Source organism: Mesoplodon mirus, assembly GCF_964341445.2.
Source record: "Mesoplodon mirus genome assembly, chromosome: 7".
Classification (NCBI taxonomy): domain Eukaryota; kingdom Metazoa; phylum Chordata; class Mammalia; order Artiodactyla; family Ziphiidae; genus Mesoplodon; species Mesoplodon mirus.
Genome location: NC_138983.1, coordinates 98,210,551 through 98,223,119, shown reverse-complemented (window position 1 = coordinate 98,223,119; position 12,569 = coordinate 98,210,551).

The window sequence follows — 12,569 nt, the reverse complement described above, 5'->3', positions numbered from 1 at the left end:
ACAGAGCCCAAGCGCCTGAAGTAAGGCAAAACACCAAACCAGGGATTCAAGAAGGCCCTACGAACTCTGAACGAGGTAAATAAAACTGAATCCACACCTAGATAAACCATAATAAAACTGCTGGAAATCAAGGGAAAAGACAATCTTAAAAGCAACTGGAGAAAAAGACAGATTATGCAAAGGTACAACAGTTAGGCTTACAGATGACTTCTAAATAGGAATAATAGGAGCCACAAGACAATAGTGACATATCTAATGCTGTATCTAATGTGCTGAAAGAAAAGAGTTGCCCTTGTACAATTCAATACGCAGTCAAATGTGTTTTAAGAATGAAGGTTAAATATACATCTCCAGACAGACACACAGGCACATTTGAGAATTTATCATCAGCAGAGCCACAATGAGGGAAAACATTAAAGGGTATTCTTCAGACACAAGAAAAATGAACCCAGGTGTGTGATCAGAGATGCAGAAAAGACAAGCAACAGTAAGGGTAATGTGTGGATATGATACCGACTATATAAAAACACTAATAATGTCTTGTGGGGTTTTAACTATCAAGAGGAGTTTAGAAAATTACAGCAATGGCTTATAAATCTGGAGGGGGTAAGTGAAGTTAAGGTGTTTGAAACTCATTGCACTGTCAAGGAGAAGGGCATAATTATCAACTACTATTGCCTCTTGGTAAGTTAAGAATGCAGGGCTTCTCTGGTGGTGCAGTGGTGGAGAGTCCGCCTGCCGATGCAGGGGACATGGGTTCGTGTTCCGGTCCGGGAGGATCCCACATGCCGCGGAGCGGCTGGGCCCGTGAGCCATGGCCGCTGAGCCTGTGTGTCCGGAGCCTGTGCTCCACAACGGGAGAGGCCACAACAGTGAGAGGCCCACGTACCGCAAAAAAAAAAAAAAAAAGAATGCACTTTATAGTCTTCAGGATGACTACTAAGAGAATAGTAGAAGAGTGAAAAACTTAATTAATGTGTGATTTTGGTGAGTCAAGGATGAATGCTATTGTCTTACTATGACTAAAAGAATAGTAAAAAAGTGAAATATTTCCAAGCTAATAGAGGGGGAAAGTGGAATAAGAGAAAACCATCCACTCAGAAGGAGGCAAGAAAGGAGAGAAAAAGGAACATACCACAGATGGTACAAGTGGTATTGAGCAAGAAGGTAGATTTAAACCCCAGTACACGAGTAATTACATGATATAAATGGACTAAAAGTCAAAGATTGTCAAACTGTATTTTGTAAAAATGATACGCTATTTGAAGGCATATGTCTAAACCTTAAGACAAAAATTGACAGAGAACATATGAAAAAGATATGGTATGAAAACTCTAACCAACAGAAAGCCAGTGATGAAGCTAAATGACAAAGGAGACGTTAAGGGAGAAACACCAGTAGAGATGAAAAGGGACATTTCATGATGATCTAAAGTTTTGCTCTACAGGAAGTATTAGGATTCTAAATTTATATGCACCTAGTAACACAGCCTCAAAATATATAAAGCAAAAATCGTTCATATTAAAAGAAGAAACACACAAATGACAAACATGTTGAGATTTTTAAAAACATTCTCAATGATGGAACAAAAAGAAAAAAAAATCAATATGAGAATTTAAGTTGGAACAACATCATTGGCAAACTTGGTTTAATGGATCAATTCTTTCTTAGATAATTTCACAATTAAGATCTGAAGGCAGTCTAGGGTTGTGGTTACACACAGGAGCTTTGGAGTCAGGCAGACCTGGATTCAAGTTCTGCCACAACTACTTTATGCAAGTGAACTTGGATAACTTCCTTCACCTCTGTGAGCCTCAGTTTTCCCAACTGTAAAGTGGGGTTAATACCAGTATAGACCGCATGGGGTCATTGTGAGGATGAACAGAGATGATGCAGGTGGAGTGCTGGCCCCAGAGTGGTTCCCAGGCCGACCTGTCCCTGCCATACCTTGCTCTTTTCCCACAGCGTCATAGAAATCAGGCTCTGCTCGGTACTGCTCCTTTTCAGCTCCACCCTGAGCTTCCTCATTTCTTTTTCCATGTCATGGATTTGCTGAAAGAGTTCCAACAACAGGGAAGTCAACTTCACAACTCATTTCATCCGGTTCATTAAGGCAGAAACCTAGTCTGGGATTCGCTTCATTCCTTCCCTTGGGGGACAATTCCACATCTTTGAGGCAAAGTAGACTTTCTTTCAACGGATGCAATGAAAGGGCTGGGTGAGGGAAAATTTGAGTTTCTTTAGAAGATCAGTATGGATCCTGGATTAAACAGTACAAGATACCTATCCACTCATTAGAATCTCTTTCCTTGGGGTATATGTTTGAGTTCAATCTAAATAAGGGCTGTTTGGAAGACACAATGGGCACAGTTTGGAAGAAAAGAACAATGACATTTTTCTTTTTTCTCATTTGAGGCAGAGAAGTGTGCTCCTGACAGAGAGAAGAACACACGTCTCCTCCCCCCGTCCCAGGCACCGTCCTTCCCAACGGATGGAAAACGTATGCCTGGTGATGTGCACGAGGGTTCGGGCCGGTACAGGGGGTGAACATTTACATTCAGTGGTCATCTTTTCATTGTATTGATTTTTATGTTCACCTTCCATAGAAGGGCAGTGATACATTTGCTTTTTATTTTGTTTTTATGAATTGTTGTAAAATTGAATGTATTTAAGTAAAAATACTTCAAGAAGAGTTGTGTTAATAACAGTGCTCAGGGCTGTGATAAAACTTGTGACAGTGGATCATGAAAGTCTGGGCCTCACAAGTCCAGGGGTAGGGACCACGGTGAATTTCTAGCAGCATATGGTGGCCACCTCCCATCCCTTTCCCCAGGGGAATCCTGATGAGGGGCCTTGAGCCAACTGCCCAGAAAATCTGGGGAGAGTGTGTTTTCCATGGTCTTTCCACCCATCTCTTTGAGGCCAGCAAATCAAAGAATTAGGAGACTACATTAACAGACAAACACCCAGAAAGCCCCAGAGCTTGTGCTAGCTAATGGGCCAAGGAACCCCTCCAAAACCCTCAAGGCCACAATCTAGGCTTTCAGTGGACACCGAGGGGTCAGGAGGTTCAACGCACGGTTTTGCAGAGTTTTAACTCTTTCTCTTGGGCTTCCCACTTCTCCTTCTGGGCATCTTCCTTCTGTAACTCTTCTTTCAGCACTGAGCACTGTGGAGAAAAAGGACAAGGCCACGGGGGCTTGGCTGGGGGTCCCAAGTACCTGTGTTCACGCCCAGGAGTGTTTCCTGCTGTATAACCCAATCACACCTCTGAATTCTGAGAGGCGAGACCATTTGTGTGATGGGAGCAGGGGATCCTGCAGTCCTTCCCAGTTCATGCCTCTCATGAGTTCTGAGGAATAGAGCGTCTAAATTCCTCTTCAAAAGCCAGCAAACTTCACTGCAGGGGAAATCCAGCTTTGTAGACTCTGGGTACTTAGGGTGCAGGAATTGGGATGTTTTCACGCTGTGACTGGTGAGGGTGGAGGGGGCCGAGCCAGTGAGCTCAGGTCCATCTTAGGGCTTTTGTGCAGGTTGCATCTCAAAGACACAACTGCCCTGAGTGGTGTGGAGGGGTAAAAGGAGCTGTCTTGCCCGAGGGCGGCTTGGCAACAGGCATTAAGGGCATAAGGATGGATGTGCCTTATTTTGACCCAGCAATTCCCACTTTAGGAATGTACCTTAAGGACAATGACTGGAGAAATAAGTAAATCTGTAGTTTCAAGGATGCTCTTCACAGAATTGTCAGTAACAGTGGAAGAAAAAAAAAAAAAGAGGAAACAACCCAAGTGTTGTTTAGAACAGCAGACCACTTATAACACTGGGTACATCCAGGAGAAAGTATGTAGCTTTTAAGACGAATGATAAGAGCGTTGATTTATTAGAATGGAAAAATAATAAGTATTTAAAAATTTAAAAAATGTGCATAGTATAAATTCACTATAAAATGATTGATTGATTGATTTCTAGGCAATATATAGAAACAAGACTGGAAAAACAGACATGAACATATTAACACTGATTTCTCAAGGTAGCATTTCCTCTCCTCTCTTTTTAATTTTTCTTCTCAATGTCATCTACTTATTTTTCTAAGATTAACACACATGATGTATGTCATTAAAAAAAAGGCATCTCAAATGTTCACAAGAGCAGTACCCTTGGTGGTGACGAACCCTTGTGCTATTGGCCAGCACAGTCTAGAGGAGAAGGGACCTCATTCCAAGGTCAACGAGGAAGAGGAAACGGGGACATAAATCATCCAAAGGCATTTCAGGAGGTAGAAGAGCCAAGCAGGTGCTGTCTTTGCAGATTCCTTCTACTTAGCACCAGCTCTGCATCCCCTTCCCATCACCAACACACACACACACACACACACACACACACACACACACACACACACACACCACATTAAACAGCTATAGCACATGCCTGGGAAGACACCCTGCTTGGGAGAAACGAATGCAGAGGGCTTGACCAGGCAGCTGACCCGGGGCAGAGGCAGAAGAGCACAACTAAAACCAGCCTCCCACTTCTTGGAAAACGATTTTGTCATCCCCATTTCACAGATGGGGAAATGGAGGCCAAATAAGTTACAATAAAAGAAAGCTCTGGGATTGGACCCTGGTCTGTCTGATCCCAAAGCTCGTGCAGTGCCTTTCACCAGCTCCAAACTGGGTATGGTACTACGTACCAGGTATTACTTACTGTGCCTTTTCCTTGGAACCTCAAGATCTGTTCTCACCCCACCCCCATGCAGACCTAGCTATCGGGTAGCCTCTGGGAATCTCTGAGTTGCCACCTGAGATGAAAGCTTTGAGGTTTTACCTTGACTCACAAAAACAGGCACATCATGCAAATACTGAGAAATCTTATCCTATAGAGGCAGGATTCTAAAGTTAGCATTGAAGGCAAGATTTGCAAAGGGTCAAAGTTACATGTAAAAAGCTCTTTGCTTGCCTACCACGTTCATCTTCCCTAGAGACATTCTACACACTAAAGTCTAAGGAAGAAATGAGCGTCTGCGTGTTTGCATCTGGATCTTCAGACGTTCTGCTGTGAAGACAGTTATGAGAACCAGCGGTGTTGGGACCACGATGCAGCCGTGTGGTCATCCGTGCTCACAGGGAGATCGTATTCTGTTTAATGTTAAACTTTGCAATGGCAGTATATGCTCATAGGTGGGTTTGTTGCTGGGATTAAACAAACTCATTTATAATAGGGGTTAGAAAATGTTTGCTGGATTTGAAAATCTATTATGCTTCTTCTGAGCCACATACACGCTGTCCTTTGAAAGGCTTCAGAGAAGTTGGCCACCTGCCCAGCAGCTACCCTCCCTGTGTCCTTGGGCACTGGCTTCATCTCACCACCGTGTGTCATGTGACTCCACTGTGTCTGCTTTTCGCAGCTACAATTTGCTGATGACCCGACACTCACTCTGGAGCTGAGGGCTTCGAGCTGGTGATCCTTTTCTTTGTTCTCACTTTTCAGTTGATTCACCTCCTGTTTTAGTTGTTGAACTTGACCATCCTTTACTAACACGTCTCTTTGCAAAGATGACACCATCTCTGTAAAAGAACCAAACAAACCAAAACAAAAGACTCATGGAGGTCAAAGAGGCAGGAAGGATTATTGGCAACACCGTGGCTGTCAGCCAACGTTCGGACAAGACCTTCCAAGCCTGGGCCACCACCGGTGCCCGCTTAGAACTGGGGAGGCTTTTTCCAAGGGTCCCAGAGCAGGAATGGGAATGAGAGCAAAGTCCACGGAACAGGGTTTGAGGCTTCAGTGAGAATGAGGGGCAGTCAGCACCAGCGAGAGGAGAAGCCTTTGGGGGCCCCTTGTGGGCACAGGCCAGGCAAAGCTGGGAGGAGAGGCCACACCATGGGCCTGGGGAACAAAGGCCCAGCACAGGGAAGGTCTAGGAATTCTTCTCCAGAGGCCAGGAGACGGGCGTGTGGCAGAGGGAACTGCTGGACACTATTGATGGGGTGGGTGGTTGGTTTCAGAGTCCTCTGAGTTTGGAACCCTCTCTACCACTTATTAGCTTGGTGGTCTTGGACAAGCTATTTCACCTCCCACTGTCTGTCCCACACAGAGTTATTGTAAGGGTCAAATGAGACGGTATGTCCCAAGAACACAAAGTGGCTAAATTATGTTTGTTCCATGGCGCCTATTATTTTTCTCGGCAGCCAGCTTCCAAAATGGCCCCAATGATCCCTGCCGCCTAGAATTCATGCCCTGTGTAGCCCCTCCCACCCTGAATAGGGCTGCCATGGGTCACCAATATGATACTGTGGAAATGACGGACTGTTTCCTTACAGGCTTGGTCATAAAAGACACTGTGGCCAACTCTTTGCTCCCTCTTGAATCACTCACTCTGGGGGAAGCCAACTGCTGTGTTGTGAGGACACTCAAGCAGCCCTAGAGAGAAGCATGTGTGCTGAGGGACTAAGGCCTCCAGCCAATAGCCACATGAGCAGCCATTCTGAAGGGGGATCCTCCGGCTCCCCCCGAGGCTTTAGATGACATGACTGATGCCCCAGCCGACATCTTGACTGCAACTCATGAGAACTAAGTCACCCCCCACTCAAATTCCTGAACTACAGAAACTGGGGGAGATAATAAATATTGGTTAGGGTTTTATCCATTACATTTTGGGGTAACTTGTTATGCAGCAATAGATAACTACTCCATTACTGTAGTATCATTTTTTTTAACATCTTTATTGGAGTATAATTGCTTTACAATGGTGTGTTAGTTTCTGCTTTATAACCAAGTGAATCAATTATGCATATACATATCTCCCCATATCTCTTCCCTCTTGCATTGTAGTATCATTTTGAATAAAAGTGGGAAGAAGGGTGCATAAATGCAGTGGTATTGGGTTATCTCCTACGGTTCTTTTCTTGAAAGAACATCAGGCCCAGTTTTAGTGGTAGGTATCAATCAAGAATGTCTATGAAATAAAGCACAAAATGCTCCAGAATTTCATTTTAAAAATGAGCTTTGCCTCCAGGACACAGTTCAGTTACTTGGAAATCCCTCTGGGGCTTGCCACACTTTGAGTGGGTCCAGCCCATCTCAAGCGTTATCCCAACCCAGGTCTGTCCGACTCCCTGATCGGAGAAGGAGGGATCTGAGACAGGCTTGATGCTTGGATGAGGTTTCACTGGCTGACATACGGGAGGAAGGTGAGGACCAGCGAGTTCATCCTTCCATTCCTGGTGCCCAGAACAGCACCTAGCCTGGGGGAGGTGCTCAGAAAATATCTGAGGACATCCCAAGTGAGGGAGGAGCATAAGTAGAGACCTGGGGGCAGCAGGGGGTGGGTGTGGGTGTGATTAAGTTGCAGAGTGAGGCAGAAGAAAAGCACAGATTCATACAGAGATGGGGATTCACGTGCGACTCAATGCTATGCCTGGCTTCTACAGCTGTGGGCATGTAACCTGCTACGCGCTGGCTGCTTTCAGAGTGATGTGCCCCTCCGAAGCTCACTGCCTCCTCCCTGTCACCTGCTTCTCTCCCTCCCCTCGTCTGTGAGTGGTCCCATCCTCTACAGGTCTCTAGGCATGTCAGTTCCTGCTTAAAAACCTCCACTGGATTCCCAACACCCTTGGAATAAAAACCCAGACCCCCCGACCCTGCCCAGCCCCACAATCTCCTGTACACTCCATGCAGCCTCTCTTGCCCTTGGCTTGTCCTTTCCCACCTGAAACAGGTCCTCTCTAAAAGAAGGACATAGCCGTGGAGGATACAGCATAAACTGGTTAGAATCGGCTAGGTCCAAGGGGGCGTAAGATTCGGCTTCCAGGGGAACTTGAGCCTCATTAGAGGCTCATTGTAATACATGAGCGAAATGACACACGCACCAGCACCAGGACAGTTCCGAGGCTGACCATAAAGGTCAAAAAGTGGGTGGTGGGGCTTCCCTGGTGGCGCGGTGGTTGAGAGTCCGCCTGCCGATGCAGGGGACACGGGTTCGTGCCCCGGTCTGGGAAGATCCCACATGCCGCAGAGCGGCTGGGCCCGTGAGCCATGGCCGCTGAGCCTGCACGTCCGGAGCCTGTGCTCCGCAACGGGAGAGGCCAGAACAGTGAGAGGCCCGCGTACAGAAAAAAAAAAAAAAAAAGTGGGTGTTGGCCCAATTCCTGGAAATCCCCGCCCCTTCCCCAAAATATTAGAATTGTCACAATCCTCCCACTCATTAGCCTATAAATTTACCCAGCCCATAAAAACTAACTGCCCCATATTTGGGGGCCTCTAGCCTTCTGAAATGGCCCACACTCTGTCTGTGGAGTGTGTTTCTCTCTAAAGAAATCCACTTCTTACTTTGTCTCTCCCTGAATTCTTTCTGCGATGAGACATAAAGAACCTGAGCTTTATTAAGTCCCGAGACCAGATGCGTGATCTCGATTAAAAGATAGTGGGGTCTGGGCCTCCCTGGTGGCGCAGTGGTTGAGAGTCCGCCTGCCGATGCAGGGGATACGGGTTCGTGCCCCGGTCTGGGAGGATCCCATATGCCGCGGAGCGGCTGGGCCCGTGAGCCATGGCCGCTGGGCCTGCGCATCCGGAGCCTGTGCTCTGCAACGGGAGAGGCCCGCATACCGCAAAAAGAAAAAAAAAAAAAAAAAGATAGTGGGGTCTGACTGGGTTCGAGTCCCAGCCCACGGGTTCAAGTCCCACCTGAGTTCCATGGTTGCACACCCACTAAGCTGTTCCCCCTCGGCCTCCCCCCTTGAAGCGCTGGCCACCACGACACACAGTTTATTTTCTCCACAGCACCACTGCTCTCTGAAGTGGGCTTGTTTATTCATCCGTTTACTTTTATTGTCTGTCACCCCCTCCCGAATCTGTGAGTACAGGAATCTGACTGTCTCGCTTGGCTCTCCCTCCCCGGAGCCTGGAACGGGGCCTGACACCTAGTAGGAGCTCAAGAAACATGTTGAAGCAATGAAGGAATCCAGGGAATCAAAGCTCAGTCACAGCTGTGCGTTGGCTGCCCCTCTCCCAACCCAAGCCCTTTATCAGGCAACCACCTCTGATAAAATTAGAAAATGGTTTCCCTTAGGCCCTAGTGCACTCGGCTGAAATGGGTGAGACCATGGGTGCCTTAAAGGAGTGACCCCATTTTGTCCACACTCTAGTTTGCACTCAGGCTGCTTTGTGGAACCACCCAAGCCACAAGGCGACCTGTGTTCTCCCTGGTGGGGCCAGTGCTCAGGAGACCTTGTAGCCAAGAGATACCATTCTCTCAAATATTTACCAGGCCCTGCCCTTGGAACTGGGTGGCAAGAAACCTCCACTGACGGTGAACTCTAATGCACCGACACGGGTGATCCCTGAGGCTGCACCCAGGTCACGGGCACAGGTGTGCTGGTTGACTGGTGATGTCTGCAGGGGGAGGGCAGAAGCTCTGGGGCCTGAATGCAGAAGGGCCTCACCTGACGTGATGGCGGTGTCCCTCCTTAAGTTCTCGGCCTCGTGCTTCAGGGAGGTGATTTCTAAGTTTCTCTTAGACAGGGTCTGGCACAGCACCTGGTTGTAGCCTTGCTGTAGGGCACTGATCTGTGGAAAGAGGCAACACACAGTCAGAGGGGGCCAGCCAGGCCTGCAGGACACGCCGGTACTTCAACATTGGGCAGAGTCGGGTTGATCTTGGATCGGGGTGTTGGGGAAACCAAGGTTTTCAGTTGTCACTAGTGGAAGGGGCAGGAGGGGGCCTGTTCCTTCAGTGACCACCATGTCATCGGTCCTCGAGACACGGACCTTATCTTTGTGGCCACCCAGGGGCTCGGGTGCTGCTGTCTTCCTATGACCTGTGGGTTTTCAGCCATAAATAGACCAGCTGTTGGTTCCAGATCATCCAGCACTGACTGGATGCACAGCAAAGTTCAAGAGCCGGGAGCAGGTTATGAAATGAATTCCCTCTAATGAGAATAGAGGGTAGTTTATACCTCACAGAACACTCCAGAGTTTACAAAGCCCGTTCACACATGCTACACTGATATTCGTCACAGCGTTGCTGAAGGCTGACATTCCCATTAATGTGCGCATTTTGCAAGGGAGCCAGGTTGAGACTCAGAGAGGCGAGGCCCCCTGCTCGGGATCACGTGGCTGGTCAGACGTGGAGTCTGATTCAAACCCAGTCTTTAGTTGCCTGGTTCCTCCTTCCCAGGTGGCTCTAGGAATGAGCGTGAGAAGTTGGAGGCTGTAAAGCATGGCATGGACTCGGGAGCCGGACTGTGGCCTTCAAGTCCTGCCTCTGCCAGTTAACGGGCTTTGTGAACACAAGGAGGACACCATATTCTGTTTCCTTTTGTTCAGTCTGTATGCGGGGTGATGGTAGTCCCAACCTGATAGGATTGTGAGAAGTATTTTAATAAGTTAACATGTGTACAGGTGCTCAGATCATGCCTGGCACACGGCACAGGGGGATGAGCTGTGACGGTCCTCTCCTCTGACTACCCACGGGGTGTTTTTTAGTTTTGTTTTGGGGTTTTTGTGTGGTTTTTTTGCGGTACGCGGGCCTCTCCCAGTTGTGGCCTCTCCCATTGCAGAGCACAGGCTCCGGACGCGCAGGCTCAGCGGCCATGGCTCACGGGCAGAGCCGCTCCGCGGCATGTGGGATCTTCCTGGACCGGGGCCCGAACCCGTGTCCCCTGCATCGGCAGGCGGACTGTCAACCACTGAGCCACCAGGGAAGCCCCTATCCATTCATCTCTTGATGACACTTACGTTGCTTCCATATCTTGGTAATTGCAAATAATGATGCTCTGAACATTGGGGTGCATGTATCTTTTCAAATACATGTTTTTGAAAACACGTGTTTTTGTTTTTTTCGGATTTATACCCAGGAGTTGAGTTTCGAGGTCATATGGTAGTTCTATTTTTAGTTTTCTGAGAACCCTCCATACTGTTTTCCACAGTGGCTGTGCCAGTTTACATTCCTACCAACACTGTACCAGGGTTCCATTTTCTCTAAAAATTGTAAATTTTCTTCCTAGGGGTAATTGAGATGGTAGTTCAATAATAACATAAGATCAGGTGAAGTCTAAAGAAATTTTAGAAAACCTGGATAAAGTAAGAAAACATCTGTTCGCTGGCATCTGAATGTTAGAGAGACACCAAGACATGTGGGCCAAGTTCTGGAGAGAAGGGAAACACAGACGCAAGCTTGACATTGGGTGCAGCTTTTCTCCTTGGGGCATTTGCGGATTCAAATCTTACAGCCTAGGAGCTGAAAAGCCAAGGAGTTCAAAAGACTCTAACCACAGAAGCTGCTGGCATCCCTTGACTTGTAGGTGCAGCACTCTAGTCCTGCCTCTGTGGTCACTGCCTCCGCCTCTTCTTTGTATATAATCTCCTCCTGTCTCTCACTTATAAGTACACTTACAGATGGCAGTTAGGGCGAGGACATTCTCAACTCAAAATCCTTATATCTGCAAAACTTTACCTTGTAAGGTAACATTCTCAGGTCCCAGGGATTAGAGCCTGAGATCTTTGGGGCCACCAGTCAGCCCACTGTAAGCCCTAAACGTCTTCTCTCCTGAGGAAGGTCTAGGCTGTGCAGAAACCCCGACAGACATCTACCAGAGGCCAGATTGAGAGCCCTTTTAGAAGGTCATTTCTCAGCTCATTTGGAACCTTGCTATTGCCTTTTTTTCTTCTTTTCTTTTCGGTACGTGGGTCTCTCACTGTTGCGGCCTCTACTGCTGCGGAGCACAGGCTCTGGACGGACAGGCTCAGCAGCCATGGCTCACGGGCCCAGCCGCTTGGTGGCATGTGGGATCCTCCCGGACCGGAGCACGAACCCGTGTCCCCTGCACTGGCAGGCAGACTCTCAACCACCGCCACCAAGGAAGCCCTGCCCTTTCTTTCTTCCTCCTGTTTGTCCTCAACAGGGGGAAGCATTAAGAGTAAATGAGGGGCTTCCCTGGTGGTGCAGTGGTTAAGAATCCGCCTGCCAATGCAGGGGACACAGGCTCGAGCCCTGGTCCAGGAAGATCCCACATGCCGCGGAACAACTAAGCCCGTGCCCCACAACTACTGAGCCTGCGTTCTTGAGCCTGCGAGCCACAACTACATTAGATATCCTTGACTTATTACACTCTATGCCCATTACTATTTTCACCACCTCCCTCGTAATGCTTGAACCTTGGCTATGACCCATTGTCACCTCTGGACAAATAGTTTCTGCTCTATTTTCTGTCTTCCGTCCTTCTGGGCCACTTCTATCTACCATCATTACCCAAAGAACTGACTTCACAGATTCTATATGCCAGTGTGTAAGACTTGCAGTGTTTTAAGAAGTATCCCAACTTCATGATGGTGATTTGGGGTCATTACTAAAGCACTCGGGATCATACATATTCTTTTAAGGTAGTTTTACAGGACAACGCACATTGGTATTTTTCTCCTATTAACAGAGTAGGAAATTGTGGGTTGATGTGCAGTTATTTCGATTAAGAAAGCAAGATATGAACACTGCTTCTTTGCTGGGGTACTTGGCACTGCTCTTTCTCGTGCTGGGACATAGTTTGCGCCTTTACAGCCTTGCATCTAGGCGTACT